At 56.0% G+C, this 24898-nt stretch overlaps 1 protein-coding gene and 1 long non-coding RNA gene across 3 annotated transcripts in view; one reads left to right on the top strand and one right to left on the bottom strand.

The window, feature by feature from the left end:
• Positions 1-7033: 7033 nt before the first annotated feature.
• Positions 7034-24898, top strand: part of ZFHX3 (zinc finger homeobox 3) — a 125848-nt gene continuing 107983 nt past the window's right edge. Inside the window, exons 1-2 of one of the 2 annotated variants that reach the window (XM_079315812.1) lie at positions 7034-7741; positions 15479-15853. The gene's annotated coding sequence lies outside the window, so the exon portion shown is untranslated. Of the gene's footprint in view, positions 7742-15252; positions 15379-15478; positions 15854-24898 lie in introns of those variants that run through there. The other variant, XM_079315811.1, reaches the window with a different exon arrangement.
• LOC306806775 lies at positions 16736-17896 on the bottom strand. Its single transcript, XR_013775571.1, has 2 exons — positions 17700-17896; positions 16736-16948 (listed from the first exon to the last, which is right to left on the bottom strand). It is a non-coding gene; the product is annotated as an uncharacterized lncRNA (long non-coding RNA).

Here is a 24898-nt window from a genome sequence, read left to right as displayed (position 1 = left end):
GAAGCTACAAGGGAGATTGGGTCAAGCACTGCCCAAGCTGCCTGCACAGAGAAGGCTGTTCAGGTCCTCTGGCTGCCAAGTCTCCCCATTTCTGTGCTGGATGTGAAGAGCAGAGGGAGCCTGGCAGGACTCAGGAGGCACCCAAGTCAGCATAGGAGACAGCACCAGGTAGAGCTTGATTCCTTTTCCTTAATATTCTTGCAGTACGCAGTATATCCATTATTTCTTCTCTTCCCCTTGAACTTTTGGTGATTTCCTCTTCTCCACATCAGTGGAGCCTCTGTAGTTGTGCTTCTGGAGCAGGTGGCATGGTTGGAATATCAGAGCAGTATGTATTAGAGTGAAGCCTACAGACAGAAATAGAAAGTAAATGGAAGATGAATTGATCAGAGGAAAGGCAGAGGATGGAGGGGATAAAGTAAAGACAAGGAGAGAGACAAGTAATACCTTGCCTGTGTGCTATGGTAATTTATTATTTTTATATGGTGCCCGGGGTGTGCAGTGTGTGTTTTACTGAACAAATAGAAGAGTTCTCAGCCCCAAACAGCCAACATATTAATTTATTGTGTGACAGCCTGACAAAATGAGCAGCCAGGCCAGTGTGATGAGGAATAATTTAGTGCTTGTGGAGCATGAGTAGGCTTACTATTGGTACCCTCACTTGTATATGGCATCCGATGGACGGCTCTGGTTTGTAAGGACTGACTGTACAAGACAAATTTCCCTTTGAGGGGAAATCTGACTGGAGGCTGTCTCAGGGCATGGGGCAGGGTTCTGTCGGGAGGAGCAGCCTGCCAGGTCAGTACTCTGGCAGGGGAGGGAGGGGTGAGGACCTGAGCCCCAGCCTGGGACAGGGGAGCAGCACAGACCCCAGAGCAGGGCGTGGGGGGACAGCCAGGCGTGGGGAGCAGTGAGGGAAGGGCCTGGGGAGGGAAGGCTGGAGTGTTTGTGAGCTGTGTGCAGCTGCAGTTTCCAAGGAGCCATGCAGCTGGGACAGCAGGATGGCCTGGGGCAGCCTGTCCAAGGGAGAGGCTCCAGTGCAAACCTGCCGTGACCGCAGCACCGAGGAGCAAGAGCGGAGCTGCTTTCCAGCACAGTTATTGCCACTGCAATTGCAGTTTGATTCCAAAAGCAAATTCCAAAGTTTTATGTCCATAAAGGTTTAGACATAAACAAGAAAGAAGTCAGGAAAAGTGGTATGTACTGTGTAAACAGTCTCACTTTATAATTAATGCTGGAGATCGGGGAGCAGGAATGGCTGTGCATGTGTGGTCATTCAGATTTACTGTTGCTCTGATTAAAACCTAGTTGGGCAATAATTTTATGCCCAGGTAGGGGCAGGAGGAGAGCAGGATGCCCCCAAGCAACCCATAAATAGTGTGGTGAAGACAAAGCGTTTATTACTTAGCTTCACAAGGGCTCTCTAAGTGCTCTCCCAGGGTACTATGCTCATACCCCAGATGCCAATTCTGCAAATTAGCATTATTTCTCAAAATCCTGTGTAAATAAAAGTCATTTAAATACTTGATTTCATCAGGCAGAATCACCCATGGAAATGTCAGTCTCTTTTTCTCCCCTTTGTGGGGTGAGCAGAGGTTTTCCCTGCCTGGGTTTTCATTTCTCTTGGAATGCTCCCACTGATGGCAGAACCTGACAGGATCTGGGATCCATACAGGGCTCAATCTGCAGGATTCCATCCCATCTCAGTGCCTCATGCTGATGTAAAAGCAACTCTGGGGCATAAACTTTATCATTTATCACTGAAATGTGCTATTTTGAATATTCTGTCTTGCAGTTTAAATTACTGTGCCAAAAGTGGTTTCTTAGCTAGGACACATAGGGAATTATAGGGATTTGAAACTGTCAAAGTAGCATTGGGATGTTCCTTTTGTGTAATTAGAGAAGCCACCAGTGAGTTCAGCTCAGGCTTTGCTGAGGGACTCTTGTTTTGCCATTGGGCATCCTGCCACTACTAACTTGTTCAAATTTTAGAAACTTTTACAATTACTTCAATCCGTTTTTGTATGGGATTCCATGTAGAAACAGGTATTCTGGTTAACAGGATAACAGCAAAACAGGGTGAGAAAGATCCATCAAATAATTTTTACATGATGAAACAATTTTCCTGGATATAATATAACATATTCAAAGGTGAGTATTTTCCAGGATTTTCCAGGGCTAAAAATGAGTGTTGCATTTTAAGGATGTCTGTCTCTCATGTTCAGGGCAATAAAGAGACAGATTTAATACTGAATTTTGCAGGCACAGGACTTGAGCATCCTTAGACAAATTGCCACTGACCAGGAGGGCAGTGCAAGGAAGTGCTGTGTTTGCTGGGAGGGAGAAAGCACTTTTCCAGCAGGTAGTTTCTTTTTTAATCATAATTGTTTGTACCTGCTGATGTTTTGAATTTTAAGAGTTAATTCCAGAGAAACAGGGAAAGAAGAAAAGGGCAGGTGATCTTGATGAGTGGGGCACCATGAAAGGACATGGTTTCATGGAAACACACCAGGAGGAATTGCACCAACTCCAGAGTCCCTTTGGTACCCATTGCACAGGCTGGGAACTGGGGGTGGGCTCTGAGGGGCATTTCTGGGCACTCAGCATGGCCTGTGTCCTGTCTGAGCTGCTCCTTCATTGCAGACACCCAGTCTGGGGCAGAGCTAGGAATAGAATCCATCCCTTGCTCCAACTCCCAGATCCTCAAGAGTATTTTTAGGTACTTAATACCATTAATTTTATACTCTTTTTGGCCAAGGATCTTAGAAACAAGATCAGGCTTCTTTCTGAAATAATTTTTTTAAATCCTGCTTGTGTGCTCTTGGACAATTTTGGTTTTCAGGGATCGTGTACAGTTTAGTGCTATTTAGGAACAAATGGGCTTAAAAATCAGTTTTGAGAAGAGTTTTGCATGGACTGTGCTTTTGTTCAGCCTCAAAGTGTGAGTAAGGATGGGGAGGAGATGGTGCAGAGTCTTTGTGTTGTGCTGGGCAAACACAACCTGTCTGTGAGGGGCTTTGGCAGAGGGCAGTGGGGCTCAGGCAGCTCCTGTTGGCGTGTTCAAGCTGACTGGAAAGGTGGAGAAAAAGTTGTGTGCCTACAGATTTCTACAGACAGTCATGTTTTTCATTGTGCTAACTCAGCAAACCCCTTTAAGCCCTACTCCTGCATCCTTTCTATTATTAATTAATTGATTTCCTATAAGCTCATTATTTAGTTTGCCTGAGTTCCTGACAGGCTGCTCAGCTGCAGACAGTGGAACAGCTCCTGTCACAAAGGAAAACATGGAAGAGCCAGGCCAGGCAAAGGGGAGGTTGGGACTGGACATTCAGCAGTGCTGGACAAAGCTCTGGGGCTTGTGCTGGGATTCTTGGGCCTGCAATTGCCCTCGATATTCCTCATAGGTTCCTTCCAGCTCAGGACATTCTATGATTTAGTGATTAGGAGCAATCTCTTCTCTCAAAGTGCTGTCCAGCCCTCGCGCAGGCTGCCCAGGTCAGTGGAGTCCCCACCCCTGGAGGGGATTAAAAGCTGTGTGGGAATGGCACTGGGGCCAGGGTTAGGACATGGGTTGCTGCTGTCCTGGCAGTGCTGGGGGAGCTTTTCCAGCCCCAGTGAGTGATTCCACAGCACGGTGGGACAGCAGCCACTCATCCATCAGGTGAGCAGAGTTTCCCTGCAGGAAGGGAAGGGCTTGAGGGGTATCTGAGGGGCTGGGCAAAGGGGCAGGGAGGGGAGGGAGGAATCCTGGCTGGGACAGGGTCAGCTGTGTGTGCCAGGAGGGGCTCTCACTGCTGCTGCTGCTGCAGAGGCTCCTCTCCTGCTCCATCCTCTGCCTCACCCGCTCCAGCTCGGGTGGTAAACGTGCTTATTGCAGCGCTAATGTCCTGCAAGTGGGATCCCACCTCCAGGTATATTAGAGTAATGAGTTCACACCTAACTAATGGAGACTTAATAGAGTTACTAATAGGCTGCCTTTTCCCCCCACGGTTTATGACCCCGCGGCCGGGGCTGTCAGGGAGGGAGAGGTGAGAGGCAGTGTCAGCCCCGGCCCGCCAGCGTTTCCAGCGACATCGTCTCTCCACCTTTCTGCAAGGAAAAATAAACAGTTTGAGGCTCCTGTGTCTTTATTAAACATTTCCTTTAAGCTGCATACTTTGGCTCCCTGCCCAAATGCACCAAGAAAGCATCCACAGAGCAGCTCGGCCGCGGGCTGAGCGAGCGGCCCCGGCAGGGACAGGGACAGGGACAGGGACAGGGGCAGGGACAGGGGCAGGGGCAGGGGCAGGGACAGGGGCAGGGACAGGGGCAGGGACAGGGACAGGGGCAGGGGCAGGGACAGGGACAGGGGCAGGGGCAGGGACAGGGGCAGGGGCGAGCACCTGCGTGGCTGCGGTGGCCAGGCTGTGCACCTGTGGGGTGCGGGCGGCGAGCGGCGGCAGCGGGACAGCCGGGGGGGTGCGGGCACCGCGGGGCGAGGGGCTGAGCCGGCAGCGGGCACGGGCAAGGCGGGCGGCGATCCCGGGGCACGGTGCCCGCTGCCCGCTGCCCGCTGCCCGGCCCGGTGCCCGGTGCCCGATGTCCTGCCCGGTGCCCGATGTCCTGCCCGGTGCCCGGTGCCCGGCGGTGGCGGCCCCGCGGCAGGCGCGGCTCGGCGGCGGCAGGGAAGGAGAGAAGGAGAGAAGGAGAGAAGGAGGGAGGGAAGGAGGCAGGCAGGGACGGAGGGAGGGGGCGCGGCGGTGATGTCAGAGCGGCCTCCGGCCGGCGCTGCCAGGTAAACAGCCGGGAACAGCCGGCAACAGCCGGGAACCGCCGGGGAAGGCGGCGGGGCGGGCGGGCCGGACCAGCCGCCCGTAACCCCTTCGCGCCCGGCAGCACCGCCGGGCACTGCCCGCGGCACCGGGAACTCCCGGCGGGGGCAGCCATCCGGCCAGAGACACCCCAGCACGGACACGGACACGGACAGAGCCGGGCAGTGGTGATCCGTGTGGCTCCGGCAGCGTCCCCGGCAGCCGAGCCCCGAGCTCAGGTACAGGCGGCTGCGCAGCGGCTAAGAATATCCTTAGTTTGCCTCATTCACCAGAAATGTGCCTTCTCTGTGACGCCTCCGGAGCAGCCCAGCAGCTCAATTAGTAACTACGATAAAAGCTGTTTGGAGCTGTTAGTGCTGTTTGGAGACAGGGTTTCTAAATCGCTGTCATCCCGGACAAGGTGTGGATGGAGCCATCCTGGAGCCTGAACCTTCATTGCATCCATCTCGGCAGAAGGGATGCACAGCTCTCTGCAGCCTCTGCCTGGAGCGGGACTGGATCTGGATCTTTCTCAGGCGGGACCGGGTTTTTTTCAGACATTGTCCAGTAAATCATGTGTATGTCCGTCCTGTCCAGAGTGGCAGAGAGGAACTGCAAGATAGCTGAGGAGGAGCCCCAGAGAGCCACTGCTGATGGCCAGGTGCCTGCTTCTCCCTGCTCAGCACTCTGCCTTCCCCCCAGAAAACAAAGCTGCCGTCATACGAGTGCCCATAAAACACGAGGCATCCTGAGTGCAGAGATTAGTGGTAATTTTACAAGGATTCAAATAACGTCGGTCTGCAGGGTGCAGCACTGCCTTGAAAGGGAACAGCAGGCATTTCCCCTGGAAGCAAGTTTCCTCTTTAGAGCAGTTTACAGCCGAGGTGCAGTGTCACATTGTGGCACAAATACACTGTCAGCCTTTGGTTTGGAAGATGGACATTTGATACCTCTTTCTGCTGCCAAAATGCGCTGCCCAGACCCAACTCCCAGCACGGTTATTTTTTGAAGCATTATGTAATTGGATTGCATGGTCAGTAGTGCTTCCTTAACAAGCCTTTCAGCAAACCCTCTGCCTGCTGCAGCCAATCCTCAGCCCTTACATGCACACTTACTCACGCAGGCTCAGTCTGGAGTAAACTCGCTGCTAAATACAGTTAGAAGGCAGACGAAGCCAGGCTGGGAATGGATCATCTGCCTCCTGCACTGCATGAGCCCTGCTGCCAAGCCCTGGGTGCTGCTGTGGGAACGGGGTCACGCTGACACAGCCCAGCTGAGGGGTCACTGCTGCCTGCTCTGCCCTGCCTCTCCCTGACGGGGTGAAAAATCTGCATTTTGGGGCACGGAGAGGCAGCTGGGGCCAGCGTCCTTGGCTGCTCTGCCCCTGCCCCGGGCTTTGGGGACAGCTCTGGGAAAGCTCCCTGGAGGTGCTCAGGCCCAGGGAGCAGGGCCCTGTGCCAGCTTTTGGCAGGGTCTCGGGCAGGTTCTGGCAGTTCTGGCAGGGCCCCGTGCCAGGTTCTGGCAGTTCTGGCAGGGCCCCGTGCCAGGTTCTGGCAGTTCTGGCAGGGTCTCTGCCGGGTTCTGGCAGTTTTGGCAGGGCCCCGTGCCAGGCTCTGGCAGTTCTGGCAGGGTCTCTGCCGGGTTCTGGCAGTTCTGGCAGGGTCTCTGCCGGGTTCTGGTGTGAGCTGCAGGCTGAGCTCAGAGCCCAGGCTCGGCTCAGCTCCCCGGGCTGGCTCAGCCCTGGCCGTGTTTTCCAGGAGTGTCCCTGCGCTCCGGCCGCCGCCAGCCCACGGGTTATGGCTCTGCTGACTCACGGCTTCCTGTTTGTGATTGCTGACTGGTGGCAGCAATTGCAGAAGCAATAAGAGATATTAAAAAGCGTGAACTTCCACTGGGACCAGGAGATACAATTAGGGCTGTGCCAAGAAATACACTGCAGCGAGCTGCGGAGCCCTGCAGCCCCCCGGTCCCTTGCTGCAGGAAGTAGGAAAATGAACATCACTGGCCTTTTATCATCTCTGAACCCAAATAAAAATTGCATTTGACTTCTGAAGCTCGCTCTGGCTCTTTTCCATGCTCCTCCTCAAAGCCTTTGATCCAGCCTTCTGTCTGGGTCTCCTCTACCTGCTGCTGCTGCTGAGATGTAGGGATCCGTGTTCTGTGCTTTCACCTGACTGATGCTCTACGAAAAGCCTGCGTGAGGCTGTGTAAAGAGGCTGCTTTAGAAGGCATGCACAATGTAATATTATTTCCATTCTTTTTTATGGGAAATATCTCTGGGGAGAAGCATGAAAGTATATGGAGAAGATGCTCTTTGATCAGAAAGGTCTAAATGCAGCATCCAAACCATGTCTGTTTCTTCATATTATGCTGAAATTCATCTTAAAGTGCTACTCCTGCGTGGGCATTTCCCTGTTTCTTCTTCCTTGGCTTGAGCATTTGGAAGCATTGCCATCAGTTTCATCTCCATCCCTGGAGGGGATTGTCCCCAAAATTATTTCACCACCCTATTGTTACTGTATATATCAGTCTTTCAGTGTGTGTTTTAATTCCAATTTTAGCCTGATTTTCAGAATGTGTGTTCTGATTATTCAGCTGAGGACAGGAGGTGGAAGATGGTGTTCTGTGAACTTGTGTGTCACTGGAGGACAGTATATATGCTGAGGCTGGTCTTTGATGGATTGAAGCTATAGTAGTTTGCAACTAAGAAAAAATCACTTCCCTTTTGTACAGGCATTAAACTGACTTTTAAATTTTTTTTAACTCTGTGACAGACATAGGGTTGAGAACTGGTACAGAGAACAGACATTAGGGGAGGAAAAAATCCACCCCAAAACCTCAGTTATTTCAACACATACCAAAAGTGGATTGACAGTGGATGAAGAGGAGGAGGAGGCAATAGTGAACACACAACACAGTTCAAGCTGGCAAGGAGCCTTTTCTTGAAGAATGTAAGTTTAACCTTTAGCATTCAAGTGTCTGGGCTTAAGTGTCATTATGAGCAATACTTTCCTCCAGCTCAGCCTCTCCTGCTTGGAGGAGGGTTCTGTGCAACCTCATCCATTTTCCCCTCTCCCATATATAAAAATACGTGTTTCTGGTTGCACATGCTCCACCAAGTCCCTGCTGAGGCAGAGCCTCTGAGCACAGGGAGGGTGGCCCTGGATGGGTCCAGGCGAGGCTCTGCCTTGGCTCTGGACTGTGGAGTGAGTGCTTTGGGCTTTGCTGGTTGAATTTAGGTTAAAGGTTTTGTGCCTTGAGCTCACCAGTGGAGCTGGCTGGGGCAGGATCCCCCTGGGGCAGTGCCTGTGCCCAGCAGCACAGCAGGGACCTCGGGTCATTGTGGCCACAGGAGGGAAAGGCATCTGCTGGCAAATTGCTTTTGGGAGAACCAAACTCAAATGAGGAGTGGGAAGGGATGCCATTGTTGTCATTACCCCCTCCAGTGCCAACCTCACCTTTTGATGGAGACACAGAGAAAAAAAATAGCAGCAGATGAACGTCAGACCTGGCTGTGGACAGGCTGCATGTGCCCCCTCCCCCCCCAAATCATCTCCAGCTGTAAAACACTTCAGGGCTGACAGAAACCACACACAGCCCAGCCATAACCCAATCTGCAAAGCTGCATTCCATAAAAACGCAGCGCGGCCCTAAAGGAAGCAGAGTGCAGGATTGCCGGGGCAGGATGGGTGCTGGGGGGTGTCCCGGGGCTGGGGGGGCTGGGTGAGCCCGGGCCGGGTGAGCCGGGGCCGGGTGAGCCGGGGCTGGGTGAGCCCGGGCTGGGTGAGCCGGGGCTGGGTGAGCCCGGGCTGGGTGAGCCGGGGCTGGGTGAGCCCGGGTTGGGTGAGCCGGGACTGGGTGAGCCGGGACTGGGTGAGCCGGGACTGGGTGAGCCCGGGCTGGGTGAGCCGGGACTGGGTGAGCCGAGGCTGGGTGAGCCCGGGCTGGGTGAGCCGGGGCTGGGTGAGCCGGGGCCGGGTGAGCCCGGGCCGGGTGAGCCGGGACTGGGTGAGCCGGGGCCGGGTGAGCCGGGACTGGGTGAGCCCGGGCTGGGTGAGCCGGGACCGGGTGAGCCGGGGCCGGGTGAGCCGGGGCCGGGTGAGCCCGGGCCGGGTGAGCCGGGACTGGGTAAGCCCGGGCCGGGTGAGCCGGGGCCGGGTGAGCCGGGGCTGGGTGAGCCCGGGCTGGGTGAGCCCGGGCTGGGTGAGCCGGGGCTGGGTGCGGGGGCCGGGTGAGCCCGGGCTGGGTGAGCCGGGGCCGGGTGAGCCGGGGCTGGGTGAGCCCGGGCTGGGTGAGCCCGGGCTGGGTGAGCCGGGGCTGGGTGAGCCCGGGCTGGGTGAGCCGGGGCCGGGTGAGCCGGGGCTGGGTGAGCCCGGGCTGGGTGAGCCCGGGCTGGGTGAGCCGGGGCTGGGTGATCCGGGGCTGGGTGAGCCGGGGCCGGGTGTCCCGGGGCCGGGTGAGCCCGGGCTGGGTGAGCCCGGGCTGGGTGAGCCCGGGCTGGGTGAGCCGGGGCTGGGTGATCCGGGGCTGGGTGAGCCGGGGCTGGGTGTCCCGGGGCCGGGTGAGCCCGGGCTGGGTGAGCCCGGGCTGGGTGAGCCGGGGCTGGGTGATCCGGGGCTGGGTGAGCCGGGGCCGGGTGAGCCCGGGCTGGGTGCGGGGGCTGGGTGCGGGGTCTCGGCGAGGCCGCAGCCCCGCTGCTCCCGGCTCGGCCCAGCCCTCGGGCGCTGATGGAAGCGCTGCTGGCCGCTGGTTCCGTCCAGGTGCGGGCGCAGGGCGCCGCTCCCGCGCACGCCCCGCCCGGGGGATGCTGCAGCTCCTGCTCGTGGTCGCGCTGTGCACAGAAGCGCGGGTTTTAGAGGAATAAGAGCAGATATTTACAAAGAGATAACGATGAACTGTTTGATTAACTGCAGCAAAGATGCTATGTCAGATCTGATTTCTCACTGCTTACACGCAGGGCTGCAGGACGTGGTTACTATATAGTAAGTGCAGCTGGTGCTGCTGCTTAACTTGGTGAATAATTCAATGCAGACTTTCCTGCAAATCTCCAGCTTAATTCTGAAATAAGTCGGAGGGAAAGAAGGCTGATGGACTATTTTGCAAGGAGCATTTGGTACCTGGCTGGCACAGAGATGAGAGGGTTGCGTTGCTGCCGCTGCTGCTGTGCCAGCCCTGGCCCTGGCCTGACAGACCCACACCACCCCCAGACAAGCCACGGTGTCTTGTCATCCCTGCCGACACACTCTGAATTCTGTGGAAACCACCCTGTAGTCCAGAATTCTTCTCAATGCTGAAAACACAGGGTTTTTTCCCTAATTCTGGGGGAGCTGTAATTTTATTTTCTAACTTATTTCCCTCTTTTTTCCCTTCAAAATGGTTCCCAAGAATTTATTGTGGGATTTTTCATTTAAAATAGTTTTCTAGGGAAATTACTGTGACAGTGATTTAATTGTTTAATTAAAATCTGACATTGATGATAACATAAATACAATAGGCACGAGGTGATACAGGCATTAAATAAGTGCAATTGTGGAATACATCCATAGAGTACTCTGAGCACATGGAGCCGCTCACAAAGAAATGATGTTCAATATTTATCAGGTTAGTGACTCCTAATTAAATGCCAAGACTTTTTTCTTCATTTCTCTCAAAAAGCCAAGAAACATATAGATGTATTCCAAGTGTTTATTTCCATGGCAAACACATCCACTTGTGTTATGGCCTGCAAAACAAGCAAATGCACATTACAAAGCTGCTGTCTGACTGAGGGGTGTTTACCCAGCCTGACTGCAGCAGCCCTGCCAGCTTTGGGGACAGCTGGAATAGCCCACAGAGGTCCTGTCACTCCCACTGCCCAGAGCACAATGTCTTTTAATAATCAGGTAAAACCCCAGAAATACATGGGAGACAAAAGAATAAATGTTCCTTTGAACATGCCCCCCAGCCCAAGCCTCCCCAGTCCTACAGCACTTCTTCTGGAGCAGTAGTCTGAACCCTCCAGCATCCCCACATCTCAGGAATAAGGGGAGCAGCCCCCCCAGTAGCTGAGGCAAGCATGACTCCAGAAGAAATCCCTGCTGTCTGCCTGAAATTGCTCAGCAGTGTGGCTCTCCAGCCGTGCTGCATTTCTGCATCCCAACAATGACTGTGCTGCTGCTGGAATATCCCTTCCATGCTTCTCGCTGGGTGTCTCTGAATGGCATCAACTCACTCGTGCTGCTCAGCAAGCCCTGTGCAATCCATCGCTGCCCTTTCCCCTTCCAAAGCCACAACAAACATCTGCTCCAGCTCCATTCCCCTCAGCCTTCCCCCTTTGCTGCTCCACTCCACACAAACAAACTTTCCAAAGGAAGGGCGAGCTTACCTGGCCAATGCTTTGGGCATAGAGTCATACAAACTGATCAAGGCAGACATCCTAACTCCAGCCCAGGGATTTGATTGCAAATTTCCATTGCAAAGGAGCAGAGGGAACTGGAAATCTGACAAATGCCTTCAAATTGACCTGTGTTTCCACAATGCACGCAGTGTTTAAAATGAATGGCAGACTTTATCATTTGGAGCTCCTTCAAGGACTCTGGCCTTCCATGCTTTGTTCTGATTCTTCAGACACATTTCCAAGGAGTACACAGCTATGGAAGTGGATGATATTACGGAGACTTTTTCTGAGCTGGATCTCCCCACTCCCAACAATAATTTTTAAAGCCTGGATTTTAAAAGATAGCCTGGAACTTTTTTTTTAGCTCTCCCCATCCATCAGCCCCTTGTGCCCCGTCAGCCTCTGGCACGGCAGAGCCTTGGCCCAGTCCCCCAGTCGAGCAGCGGGATTTGCTCCAGGATCCCTAAAAATTGTGCCGAGCCCTGCGCTGTCACCACAGCCCTGTGCAAATCCAGCCCACCCCTGCCTGCCGAGCCCCTGCTGAGCCCCTGGCAGCCAGGTCAGGTCTCCAGGGAAGGACCTGACCTCCCTGCAGAGCCCGGGAACCGGAGCTGCTCAGCCCCGCTGTACACGTAGAGATAACACCCGTCCTTGCTGAGAGTCCTGTCCAGAAAGCCACATTCGCTGCCTTGGAAAAACATTCTGCCTCAAAGTTGTTCCTCTTAATTTGTATACATTTCTACAAATAATAACTTCCCTTTAAAGCGCCGCTATTCGTTCCGTCTGTTCAAAATAACATAGAAATGAAATGATTCAAATCTTTGCGCAAATACATCAGATATGCCATGAGACAAAAAAATGGGTTAATCTAATAATTCAGCTGTGTCTTTAGCAAGTTTCCTATGGGAAAAATCAGTCTTATTTTCCCTGCAGATCTGATACTAAGAGCTTCTTTCTGCTAAGCACATTAAAAGCTATTTGAACCCAAAATCCCATCTATGCGTATGCAGAGATACACGTATAGAAACAAGAGGCACCCACACAATTACAGATGAGGCTGTATCAAAATTTCTAATTAAAGTAAGGAAAGCCCTTTTTTATATTTTAGCAACCAGATCGTCTTTTTGCCTAGAACAAAGAAATCTTACGGGAAGTAAATTTTTTAGAGAAGACACACGTGCACATACATGTAACCATACCTAACAATTTCTGTACGAATTGTCCCTCAATTCCTGGGCTGTGTTTCGGCGTTTGCGTAGTGGTTTATCCGCCGGTCCTGCAGCCGTCACTTGTTCCTTCCCTTCTTTTCACACACAGCCTCCCCTCATCACCTCTTTTTGCAACCTGGAGAACTGGGAGCTCTCTGTGTTTCCCCAGCCTGCAGACATCTGTGTCCAGGACGAGGGGCAGACCTCTGGCCCGCGCCCGTCTGCTGTTTCCCTCCGCAGCCTGAGCTCCTGCCTTGCCAGGAGGGGAGGGAGAGATGTCCTAGGACTTGACCCCGGGGCAGAGCGCGCTCGGGCTGGAGCAGCTCCCAGGAGGGTGGGGGGCCGAGGGCGCACGCCCCTCTCCCCGCTTAACCCCTCCGCTGCTCGGGCCGGCCCAGAGCCCCGCTCCGCGCCGGGCACCGGCTGCTCCCGAGCGTGACCGAGAAGAAAAGCCGGAGCAGCGAGGGGCTGTGGCAGCAGGGCTGCGCGCAGCGCGGCCGGGGAGCAGCGGGATCCGCGAGCAGGGGATGTTTGGTTTGTGTTAACTACCCAGACAGATGCACTTCGGCATGTTTGCCTTTATGGGATCCATATGTTGTCATGGGAAATTAGAGGACAGCGGCGCACGGCTGGAATTGTCGCTGCGAGCGCGGAGACAGCCCCGGCTCAGCCCGCGCCGCTGCCGTCCCTCCGGAGGCGCCTGTTCTGGAGCATCCACGGCCGCTCCTTTGCTCCCCAACTTCCCCACGCGCTTCCTTTCGCTGTGCTCTGCAAAAAGTGCGGCCGCAGGCAGCACCCGCAGCCTGGGCCACCGGATCCGCAGCCTCGGGGGAAAAGAGGCACTTTCCTAAGTTATCCCAAGTGCTAAAGACAAGGGTTACTTTATTCTCGCCTCAACTTCTTCCTCAACCCACGTTTGCTTCACGTTCAGCAAGAACAACAGCTACAAATGACAAGCACCTTCCCAGGCAGTGCACCAAGCAGCCCCAAAAAATTCTGATTCCCAACAGGGCTCCATGCTTTGGGGCTTGGTTGGTTTTTGTTTTGGATTTTTTTTTTTTTTTTTTTGCTTGGGGTGGTTTTTTTGTTTTTTTTTTTTTTTTTTGGGTTCAGGCTTTTTTTTGTTTTTGTTTTGCTGGGGTTTTTTGGGTTGGTTGTTTGGGTTTTTTTGAAAGATGAGTACATTTACAATTATTCTCCCATAAAACCAGACAGACATGTATCAAGCAGGGACTGAGAGATTTTTTAAGGGCAGCTTTTAAACGCAAACTGTTCCCCCTCTGGAGTCAATCCGAGCATCAGGACTCCCATACAGCACGCCTGGGTCACTGGGCACACCAGGGCTGCAGGTACAACCTCCACAGAACCGTGGCACCTATCGAACCCTGACTCCTAAAACCTGCGACTTTCTCCCCAGTGCAAGACACTTCCAGCAAGGCATCCACAGTACAGTCAAATTCCTGATCACCCGTCCTCTTCCTTCACCCCATCCCACTTAAAGGGACTGTCAAAATTCCAAATGTCAACCCCCACGTTAAGAAATAGGGAAAGCTCAAGACAATTTCATTTTAATAGGTACTAACAAACATGCAGTTTATTACCTTGCAGTATAAAATACATCTACATTAAGGTTCTCCCAAATGGAAAAACTGACCGCAACTGCATTCCTTGTTCAGAGCTATGAAACAAACCAGGAAGATAATTATTTGAATTATTATGAAAATTATAAAAAAAAATATAAAAGAAAAAAAAAGGTTTAAAAAAGGAAAAAAAAAAAGAGGCAAAAAAAGGAGCTTCTTTAGATTTTCTAGACATTATTTAATTTAGATGCATTTCTGCTAATAATAAAGATAGCCTCTTACAGAAAGATGGAAAAAAACATATTCCTGAAGCCTGGATAGAGGCTCTTTACTGGTTCACCTCCTCCTAAAATTCAAATCCCACGTTCCCAGCGATCATCTACATTTCTCGCTAGGGCTGCAATGAGGAGGGACAAGCTCCTGGAAATAAAAATTTTAAATAATAATCGGACATGGACCCAAGCAGAAAGTGAAAAACGTTACCGTTAGGCTGGAGAAATATTTATTTAATCAAAGCAGAGGTTCTGGTGGGACTGGAGGAATGTTGCATCCTCTCCTAAAAAAAAAAAAAAAAAAAAAAAAAAAAAGGGAAAAAAAAAGGAAAAAGAAAAAAGGGGGAAAAAAAGAGGAGGGGGGTGGGGGGAAGAAAAGAGAAAGCAAGAAAGAAAAAAGGCAGAGGCACAGCCGCCTCCTGGAGTTCCCCATTGTCCGGGGCTATAGAGAGCCCCAGAATGGCATTAAACTCACAAAAGGCACATTGTGCGGGGGACAAAAAAAGCCCCTTCTTCTACAATAACTTTTAGCTTCTTATTTTTAGAAAATGACAAAGCTGTTGCCAGCGAAGGCTGGTGAAACCTGTAGCCCGGCTCCCAGCGCGGCCGGCCGCGGCCGCATTGATCCGCCGGGCCGCTCGGAGCGGCGGCCGCCAAGTTTGAACGGGGCCGGGCCGCGCCGCGGGGATGCCGCGGGCGGCGGCCGCGGGGCCGGCGCGCAAACTTGCGCTCGCTGCCGGACGCAACTTTCCCGGCGGCTCCCGGGGAAACTTCGGCGGCGGCGGCGGCGGGGGTCGGCCCGCCCCGGCTCTGCCCCTGCCCTGCGCGGGGCGGCGCGGCCCCGCCCGGGGCGCGGGGGCAGGTGGCCCCGCGGAGGTCCCGCGGAGCGGTGCGGAGCCGCCGGCCGGCCCCGCGCCCCCTGCCCTGCCCGGCGCGGCGCTGCGCGGGGCAGCGCGGCGGGGCGCGGAGCGGGGCCGGGCCGGGCCCCCCCGCCGCGGGCTGGGGGCCGGCCGCTTGCCCCAAGTTTCGGTGCGGCGCCGCCGCCGCCGCGCTCCCCCCGCCCGCTCCTGCGCGCTCGCTCCCTCCCCCGCCGCCTGGGCTGAATCTTATTGATCCAGAAGGTGGCTAATTAGCCCTTCCCGTCGTGCCTGGGTAATGAGGCACATGCGCACTGCACTAATCAGCCATTTTTTGCAGGAAACTAATTAGCAGAATAAAGATCCAAAGAGTTTTTTTTCTTCCCAATCATCAGATCTGAGTCCGGGCGCTTCCTGCTCCGGCGACCGCCAGCCCCGCCGCCCGCTCCGCGCCCGCCGCCCGCTCCGCTCCGCGCCCGCCGCTCCGCCCCGACCCGCCGCCGCCGCTGCTGCTGCCGCCGCCCGCGGCCCCCTCTCTCCGGGGGGCTGCAAACTCCCCGACAACGATGCTGCTGCTGGGCAGCGGCGGCGGCGGCGGCGGCTCCCGCTCGGCTCCGGCTGCTGCCCCCGGCTCCCGCTGCTGCTGCCCCGGGCCCCTCCGCGGAGCCCCGCGCTCCTGCCGCCGCAGCCGCCGCAGCCTGCATGGGATCTGTAGCCCCCGCGCCGCCGCCCGGGATTAAAAGCGCCGCCGCCGCCGGAGCAGCGACCGCGTAAGTGGCAACTTTTCTGCCCTGTCCCCCCGCTCGGGCTCCTCCTGCTCGGGGCGCCCGGGCTGCTTTGCATGGGGCTGGTCCGGCCCCCCCTCCCGTCCGCTCCCACCCACCGCCCCGGATCCCCCAGCAAACTTTGTGTGCCGCTCGCCGTCCCGGAGCCCCGCCGCCGCCGCCGGGGACGCGCAGGTGCCGGCGCCGCGGGGGCCGCTCCGCGCCCGCGGACCCCCCCGCCCCGCCCGCCGGCCATGGCCGCGGGGCGCGCAGCGAGCGCTTTGTGCGCGGCGGGGCCGGCGCTGGGGGCCCGGCCTCGCCCCCCGGGACCCCGCCGGGACCGCGCCGGGGACGCGCCGCAAAACAAAGGGGCGAAGAAAGTGCCGAAAACTGCCCCGGCGGCGGCGGCGGCGGGCCCGGCCCCGCGGAGCCCCGCTCCCCGCGGAGCCCCGCGGCCCGCACGGCCTGGCCGCGCTCGGGAGCGGCGATTCCCGTTCCCCGCGGTGCGGGAGCGCGGCGGGGGCGGCGGCACCGCAGGCCGAGCCCGCCCGGGGCCGGGGTTAATGACTCGGGGCTGCGGCGCCCGGCGCTTATCGCACTACGTGGAACGCGGGTCGCTGTCGGTGCCCGCGGGACCCGCCGCGCTCGGGCTGCCGCTCGCTGCCGCCGAGGGGACCGTGTCTGTGTCTGTGAGCGTGCCCCGGCTGGGCACGGCGTGCGTGGGTGCCACGCACACGCGGGATTCGGACTGGGAATTATTTATAATTCGGGTTGCGTTTGTGTCTTTGTCCTTTTTTTTTTTTTTTTTTTTTTTAATTATTCAGTTTCACTCGCGCCCCCCCCCCTTTTTTTTTTCTTTTTCTTTTGAAACAAACAAACAAACAAAAATTGGTTCCGAGCGAGGTCTGTTTCTTTCTCCCGCTGTGCTCGGGGCTGCTCTCGCTGTGTCCTGGACTCTAACGCAACCGTGTCCCCTCTGCGCCGGCTGTCTGTCTTTCTCCTCTTCTTGCTCCTGTTTAATATGGAGCAATTTTCTGGAGACTCGGTGACTCCCTCCTTAGGGTCACATTGAGTTCGAATACGAGTGAAGGTGCAGGAATCCTGCAACGGAGGAAATAAGAGAATAGAGAAAATGGGGTCAAGTTGGCTGCTTAGAGGCCAAAACTCCCATAGCTGCCTTTAAAAATATATGTATAATATTTGGTTTTCCTCGCTGTATTACGGATTGCAGCTTCCCCTTTCAGGTATTTTCCTTCCAGCTTAAAACCCTCGCTTCCTTTTGCCTCCCCCCACACCCTCCCCCTGTTAGGGGAGAAAGGGAGGGGGGGAGGGAAAATAAAAGGAAAAGAAATGGGGGGGGAGAGAGGGGAAAAAATAAAACCCATTGAGTTTAGGCAAATAAGGTTTGGTCTCCGTATCCTATTACAAAGCACTTTGAATATGCAAGACATCACACAAGACCAGTTATTCCAGTTACGACAAACTTAAAAAGAGAAAAAAGCGAGGCATGTTTAGATTGCAATTTGTTAGAGCAAGATCCGTATTTAAAATTCCATCTTTTAAATATTTTTTTTTTCTAGCCTTGCTTTATATCCAGCCTTTTCTGATGTCTGGGTTGGGTTTTTGTTTTTGGGGTTTGTTTTTTTTTGGGGCTTTTTGCATTATTATTATTAAAATCTCTCCATCGAGTTTAGGAACACCGCTGCGAGCAACACATTTTCTGTATTTTTGTTCCTGTATCTCGGAGGAGAGTTGGCAGGGATTCTGTGGTTTGCAGTTACACAATATGTTATCATGTTTTTAATCACTAAATCATTGCAGTGGTTATAGATTTACAGTCTTAGGGTATTACCGAGCGGCGCAGCGCAGCCCGTGTGTGCGGGGACATACGAGAGCATGCCGTTAACATGCTCGTGAACTTTGCTTTTAAATCATTTCCCGGCCGAGCCGCGGCAGAGTGCGGAGCCAGCGTTTTGGCATCACCCCTCCACGCACTTGAGGAAAGTTTGTGCAAGCCTCCCGGCAGGGCAGGAGCTCCGATGGGCGTCGTGCGCGGTAAGCGGCGGGTCAGGGGTGCGAGGGGTGCCCACCGGGCCGGGGCCACCAGCTGCGAGGCCAGGGGGACCGGGCCGCCCTCTGCTCCCGCTTCCCCCTTTATTATGTAACAGAGCCCTGGGCAGCATTAAAAATTCAGCATTACAAGCTGATTGTAATGCTCCCTCATTAGGGAGCGCTGTCTGGTCCGGCTCTGAGCGTGGCTTTTCGGTGCCGCGGCGGCGGGGAGCGGGTGTCCGGCCCCGGGAGCAGCAGCGGGCCGGGCTCCCCAGCGCCGGGAGCGCCGGCCCCGCGGCCAGGCCAGGGCTCGCCTGGCTCCTGCTCGCCGCCGGGCCGGCGCTCTCCCCTGCGCGGCCGCCTCCTGCCCGGTCCCGCTCCGCAGGCTGCCTTCCCCTGGAACAAAAGCAAAGAAAAGGCACGCTGGAGGGGAGCGAGACTCCGCATCTGGCCCCAGAAGTTGCCGTGCTGTATTTGTGTTTTTTCCTCCTCCTCTTTTCTCTTGGACGCGGTCATTTTGCGAGCAGAGGGCAGCAGGAAGTTGGCTCCAGCCCCTCTCCGGCGCAGCGGTGCCGGCCGCAGCAGCACCGGCCCTGGCTGCCGGTGCTCCGGCCCGTGCCTCCCTCCCCGCCGCCTTTTGTTCCCGCAGGACGGAGCCGAGGTGCCGCCCGTGGGCCGGGGCGCTGCGGGCAGCCCGTGCGCCGGGCACCGCGGCCTGGCCTCGTGGTGGCCGCGGCCGCACCGGGCCCGGCGGCGGCCGCTCTGACAAAAGCGGAGGCGTGTGTCCCTCTTTCATCTCCCTGCCTTGACCCCCGCCCCGGCTGCTGTCACGCCACAGGCCAGAGCGGCAGATTTGCTTTGGGCCTGGCCAGGGTTTGAACGGCTCCAGCAGGAATCGCCAAATCCCAGACTGATGGACGCGCAGCTGGCTGCGTCAGCCTCCCTGTTAACACCTCCTTCCGCTTTCCAAAATAACGGTAACAGCAGTAATAATAATAAAAAAATGTTGCGTGGAGAAGCAGAAAAAGGACTAGTGGGCTTTTACATCAACTTTATTCACACGCCGTGTTTTGTTCTGCGGGGGCTCGGTCCCTCGTGGGAGCGTTTCCCTGCCAGCGCCGCTCTCTCCTCTGCGGTGGGAGAGTTTTCGGCAACCATCTTCTGTGGGTGCCGGCGGGGCTGGAGGTGCGTGCTGCGGAGATGGATGCCGGAGGGCCGGGCTGCGAGAGGCCGAGCGTGGCACGGCTCCTGCCGGCCCTTGGGCCTTTGTGCGGCTCTGGGGCCGAGTGCCAGCGGGCGCGTCCGGCTGCGGGAGAGGGGCTGAACAAAGCCGGGTCCGGCAGGTCCCTGCGGGCCGGGCCCTGTGCCGCTGGCGGGCTCCTGCCACCGGCGGCCATGGGGGCTCCGGCCTGGGAGAGGCCCCGGGGCACGGCAGGTGCCTGTGGGGCCGTCCCCGATGCGCTGCTCCTGTTCCCTGAGGGTGGCTCGTGCCCCACGCCGTCTGGGAGCCATCCCTGGGGAGGTGAGCTCCTCTCTGGGCAGCCGGGCTGCCCTGCTCTTCTCTCCCTCCCTCCTCAACAGCCAAAACTGAGGCTGGGTGTCCGGCGCGTGGCGGCAGCGACAGGGCTGTCGTGGCAGGAGAGTGGGAATCAAAACATCTGTGTGCAGGCCTGGGCGCCGCAGCCTCTAATGGTTTTGACGGAGCTGTTGTGGTCTGTTGTCTGGAAAATCTGCATTCTGCGCCGTGCCCGAGGGGGCCGCGGCACCGCAGACCGTGGCGGTACCTAAATATAACCACCGAGGGGTGAGGTGAGGGCAGCGGGAGCAGGCCGCCCGCTCGCCTGCTGCTTTGTCTCTGATCTGCCATTCAGGCATTTTGGTTTGCTCCCGACGTTGGGTTTGTGTGTAGGCAGGGATTGGAGAAATAGATAAATTCCGGCTAGTTTAAAGAAAAAATAAAAATGGAACAACGAAACAGGGTGGATGAGCCGGGCTTCCCTGGCTGCCGGCAGCCGTGCTGCTGGGCCGGGATCCCACAGCCCGGCCTCCCCTGCCTTCCTCGCTCCCCTCGCGGGTGCTGCGGCTCTTGCCGAGCTCTGGCTGCGCCGGCGAGGAGCCGGAGCTCCCAGCGCTCCCTCGCTGTGCCGGACGGACGGACAGACAGACGTGTCCGTCTGTCGGCGCGGGAGGTGGGTGCCCGTCGCCGCAGCAACGCTCCTGCTGTGGGCTGGCGCGCCAGGTGTGCGGTGTGAGCGTGGCAGAGGTGGCGGGAGCGCAGGCCCCCCGTCCCCGCAGCAGCTCCGGTTTGGGGACGCGGAGGGAGCTGGCGCAGGCCGCAGCTGGAGTGGCTCCGCGGCGCTGCAGGTGCTGCTGAGGCGCAGGGACAGCGGGGTGGCAGCGGGTGCTGCTGGCGGGCTGCGGCCACCCGGTCTGCCCTTGAGTTTGCTGCTGGGAGAGACACTTGGCTGTTGATTGTAATTTCATTATGTCACAAGTGCCAAACATGCCTCTCGCTATGAAAAGGCAAAGAGGACCGGCAGCATTTTTCCTTTTTCCCCCCTAGAAAACAAACATTTCACAGTGTTCTGAGCTGTGTGGTGCCTGTTACTGTTGAGCATGAGGATGCTGGCCCTGTGGTACCCAGGCTTTCAGGTGTTACATCTGGTGAGGGCCGAGCTGCCGGGTTCCTTGGCTTGGCAGTAGTGCTGGAGCAGACAGTGTGCTTGGCAGCTCTGGTAAAAGGTTTTTTCCTGTGCTCCACCTGCCCTGGTATCTGGGAAAGCAGAGCCTGCAGGGCCTGTAGCACGTTGGCTCTCAGTGTTTATTTTCGTGGCCCAAGCGTGCCTGCTGAAGCATCAGGTCCCTAGGCAGGGAAGATGGGAGCTGTTCCCAAACCCTCAGGTCCCTGTGTCCTGCCCCAGGCTTCCAGCCACGCTTTCCTGGCTGGTGGCAGCCTGGCTCCAAAATGGCTGTGTGGCTGAGGTGGGGTTTCACCCTCCTTGCAGGCTGCCTTGTGCAAACACACCGGCGCTCGGCGCGGAGCTCAGCGCACAAATGGAATTGCTGACGGCTGTGGCAGGGATGTGCTCCATCCTGCTGGGTTTCCTCAGTGGCTCTGACACGGCTGTGGTGGCTCACAGGGGTTTGGTCCTCTCCTGGTAATGGAGTTGGGTGAAGAAGGGGCGGTGAGGAAGGACAGGTGGCTGTGCCGCTGCAGGTGCGGGTGGTTTGGGCTGACGAGCGCACTCAGGTGCGTGCTGTTTGAGATGATGCAGAACCTGGGGCTTGTGCCCCAGTGCGTGCCCACGGAGGTACCTTGTGCTGAGAGAGCTGTCGGCAGGCCTGCAGCTCTGGAGACTGGCTCAGGAGACTGAGCAGGGCCAGCATGGAGCTGCCTGGTGCTTGAGAGCTGCAGAGTCTGGAAAGCTGCCGTGCTCCTGCTGTGTGAAGGTATTCTGGATCCAGGCTGTGCACAGCAGCCTGAGCATTTCTGCTGTAGCTCTGCTGTTGCAGAGGCTGGTGCCCAGCCCCTCGGGTAGCTCCAGCAGAGCAGGGCTGTGCCGTGCCGGGCTGCAGGAGGCTCCTGCAGCATGGGTGGCGGCGATGCTGCCGGGCTCTGGCTCCTGGCTGTGCAGTGCTGGACAGGGCTGGCTGCCAGTGCCAGCGCAGGAGCTGCTCTGGGGCGAGCTGCAGCGGGGTGCTGGTGGCACTGGACTGGTCCTGCCGGGCGGTCCCTGCTCGGGCTGAGGTGGCTTTGTGCCGGGGCCGGGCAGCGGAGGGCAGGCAGCCGCCGCGTCCCCATGTCCTTGTGCGGTTCCCACCGCAGCCCCTGACTGTGCCAGACAGAACTGTAGATGTCAGGCTTTGCACAGAAAGGAGAGCGGGAGGGAGGGCGAGGAGGAGGCACAGGCGCAGCAGCAGGGCTGCGAGCTTCAAATTAACCTTGTGCTTTGTTGGTGTGGAAGCGAGGCGCCCCGGCCGCCAGCGCTGCAGCCCCGCTGCCATTCACAGCCAGCTGTGGCCAGCAGCACGGCATCCCTCCTCCTCTGCTGCTGGGGATAGGGCCAGCAGTGCCCGGGGCAGTGCTGGGTACAGGCTGGAGATGGAGGAGCCCAGTGGGACTCAGGGCTGGCAGGGCTTACCGTGTCCCCAGGGCGCTGCACTCAGCACCTTCGCATCTGACCCTGAGGAAGGGGTGCTCTGGCCTTTCTCCTGGGAGCTGCAGCACCCAGACATGTGCACCTACACAGCTACTTCAGGTGTCACAGCATAAATTTCTCCTCTTTAATTTTCTCCTGTTAATTTTGTCTCTTTTAGTCTTACATACTTCCTTCCCCAGTTCCTTTCTTCTTGCTGTTTTTCATCTTCCATAGAGACAGTTAAAAGCAGCTTAACACCGTGAGCTTGTTTGGAGTCTAAAGATCTGTTTCAGCTCTGACGCTGACTGGGCAAGACACCAAGTGTTTGCCTCAGCTGGAGGATGAAATGGGATGTTGCGTAGTTCACATGCAGGGACTGCAAGTGGGGGTTAACTGTAAAAAGTCATAATGTGTTTTAAATCCCCGGAGCATTGTTGGATCCTTACATTCTAAATGGGAGTACCTGCTGAGCTGGGGGCAGCTGTGGAGCAGAGGGATTGTCCAGGGCACCTCAGCAGCTCCCAGGGCATCGTGCTGTGGTACTGAGAAATGGAGCTGCTTAGTCCTTGTTCTGGGCACCATCTCGTCCCTCCTGGTGTTGCTGCTTTCTGGGTGGAGAGTTGGTCATGCAGGCTGGGGTTTGTAGTCCTAGGGAGTCCAAGCCCGAGTAAAGCAGATGTGAAGGTGCAGGCAGGTGTGTGTTCTGAGCTGCTGCTGGGCCGTGGCACAGCTGGAGGAGCAGCAGCTGCGAGCTGGCTCGGCTGTGTTACCCTCTGGGGTGGTGGGCAGCAGCACACAGTGCCCACAGCCCCACAGGGGCTGCAGGAGGGCTGGCAGGGTGGGCTTGGTGGCTGGCAGGGGCAGAGCAGTGCTGAGCTGGGCACTGGGGCAGCCTGTGCCCTTTGCTGGCCCCGGGGCACAGCGTGCTGGTGTGGGATGGCAGCCCTGGGAGGGCAGTCAGCACCTCTGCTATTTCAGAAACACTGACTTGGCCAACAGCAGCGCCTGTCTGAAGGAGTTGACACAGTTTGTTTTTTTTTTCCTTGCTCGCTTTATTTTAACCAGCCTCTCCACTGTTTTCTCTTTATTTTGGGCGACGTGGAAGTCCCGGAGTTTGCATGAGATCCTGGAAATTGCCCAGGTGCTGGGTCTGGTGCCAGCACAGCCCTGTGTGAAAAGCTGCCTTCATGGCAGCGTGCAGCAGTTTCACCTGCAGCTGCAGATGTGTGATCAGCAGAGCCAGGCTCTGGAAGTGCCCAGGGGACTGCTCAGAGCCCATGCAAGAGCAGCAGGAGGAGGAGGGTTGACTGCATGGCAGTGGCTGGGGTCAGCCTCACAGGAGGAGCAGCAGATCTGGCTTCTGTTCCCTTGAAGCCTCCCAGCTGTGCCTGGGGCTGCAGACCCAGTAGCCAGAGGCCCCCTGCAAGCTCCTCCTGCTCTTGGCCGTGCCACTGGAAGTGTCCAGCCAGCCATGGTCTTCATCTGAGCATCCATTTGTGTCTCTGGAGTGAGGGGATGCTCTCTTGGCACTAGAGATTTCCTTCCTTGAGTCCAGGTAGCCACTGGCTGTGTGGATGTCTGCTTACGTTAGGCAGGAACTGGTTTTTATCTCCCCCAACGATCTTTTTCTCAGCCCCTTCTTGCTTCTGGGTATGAAGCCCACGAAGTAGCAATGGTTAGTGAGATGTGTTTGATGAGATTCCTCAAGAAGCTCTGGCTGTCCTCTGGAGATTTGAAGTTCTCTGCTGCTGGAGAAATGAGTGGAGAGGTGTTGGGCACAGACACGGGTATTTTACTGTTGGTGGTGCTCAGTGGGTCTTCTGCACTTAAAAAAAAAAAAAAAAAACAAACCAAAAAAACCAAAAAAAAAAGTGGAGAAACCAAAAAAGCACCAGCTGCCTTTGAAGCATAGCATGCCAGGAGGAGGGGAGGAGTATTTTGGTTACAGTTTTCCCCTGTGCAAATATTTGGGATAGCAAAAGCTGTGCCTGTGTCTTGCTGATGGCCTTGCTGGACTGTGGAGCAGGACTGGGTGATTTCTCAACTGCTGCTTGAATTTCCTTTTGTTGAGCTCAGCTGTCTCCAGGAAGGGATGTTGAACAGTTCCAAGAGGTGCCCTTGGCCGTGTGTGACCAGCACAGAGGGATGGGGAGCTGGGGTCAGCCGTGGTCCAGGGCAGCCCTGAGCCCCAGAGATGGCTCCTGGCTCCTGGTGGCTGCAGATAAAAGCACTGAGAGTCTGAGGGTGCAGATGGTTTACAAAAAGGAAGGGAAATGGTAAAATAAAGCTTTTTTTGATAGGAATAGCCACAGTGAGTGCTGTGAGAGAAAGGACAGGGATGTTGTTCTTTAATGTTCTCATGGTGTCTTGAGCGTGAAAGTTTTTTTGTTTGGTTTGTTTTGTATTTTAAAGTTCCTTCTTCCTTGTATGAGCCTCTCACACAGCAGAGGAAGAGAAACTTAACAAAAATAGAGCCTGTGTTTGTCTAAAATGAGGTTGCTCATTTAGGACTCGAGACTGTGACTTTGAAGCTGCCTCATTTCACGCTGCTGATACCCTTTTAACTGGTTTGGGTAAACAGTGCAGTTGGGCTCTGAGAAGTGGCTGGTGAAAACTGTGCTTGGCTCCTCATTCTGGCTGTTTCAGAGGTTTTCAGAACAAATACCCTCTGCTTACCAGCACTCTTCCTGCTTAGAAAAGTTTGCATTGATTTATTATTATTTTTTCAAAGGATTTACTCGCACATTAGAATGCCCCGTGGACATTATTTTCAGTTCAAGGAGGGTTTATTTTAGTTTGGCTTAATTGAATTGGAAACAGTTACGAGCTGTACCAAAGCAACTTGATTTCAAACCAAAAC

The sequence above is a fragment of the Erithacus rubecula genome, assembly GCF_903797595.1.
Source record: "Erithacus rubecula genome assembly, chromosome: 12".
NCBI classification, from domain to species: domain Eukaryota; kingdom Metazoa; phylum Chordata; class Aves; order Passeriformes; family Muscicapidae; genus Erithacus; species Erithacus rubecula.
Note: the sequence above shows the minus strand (reverse complement) of the source record. Positions and strands in the feature narration are given on the sequence as shown.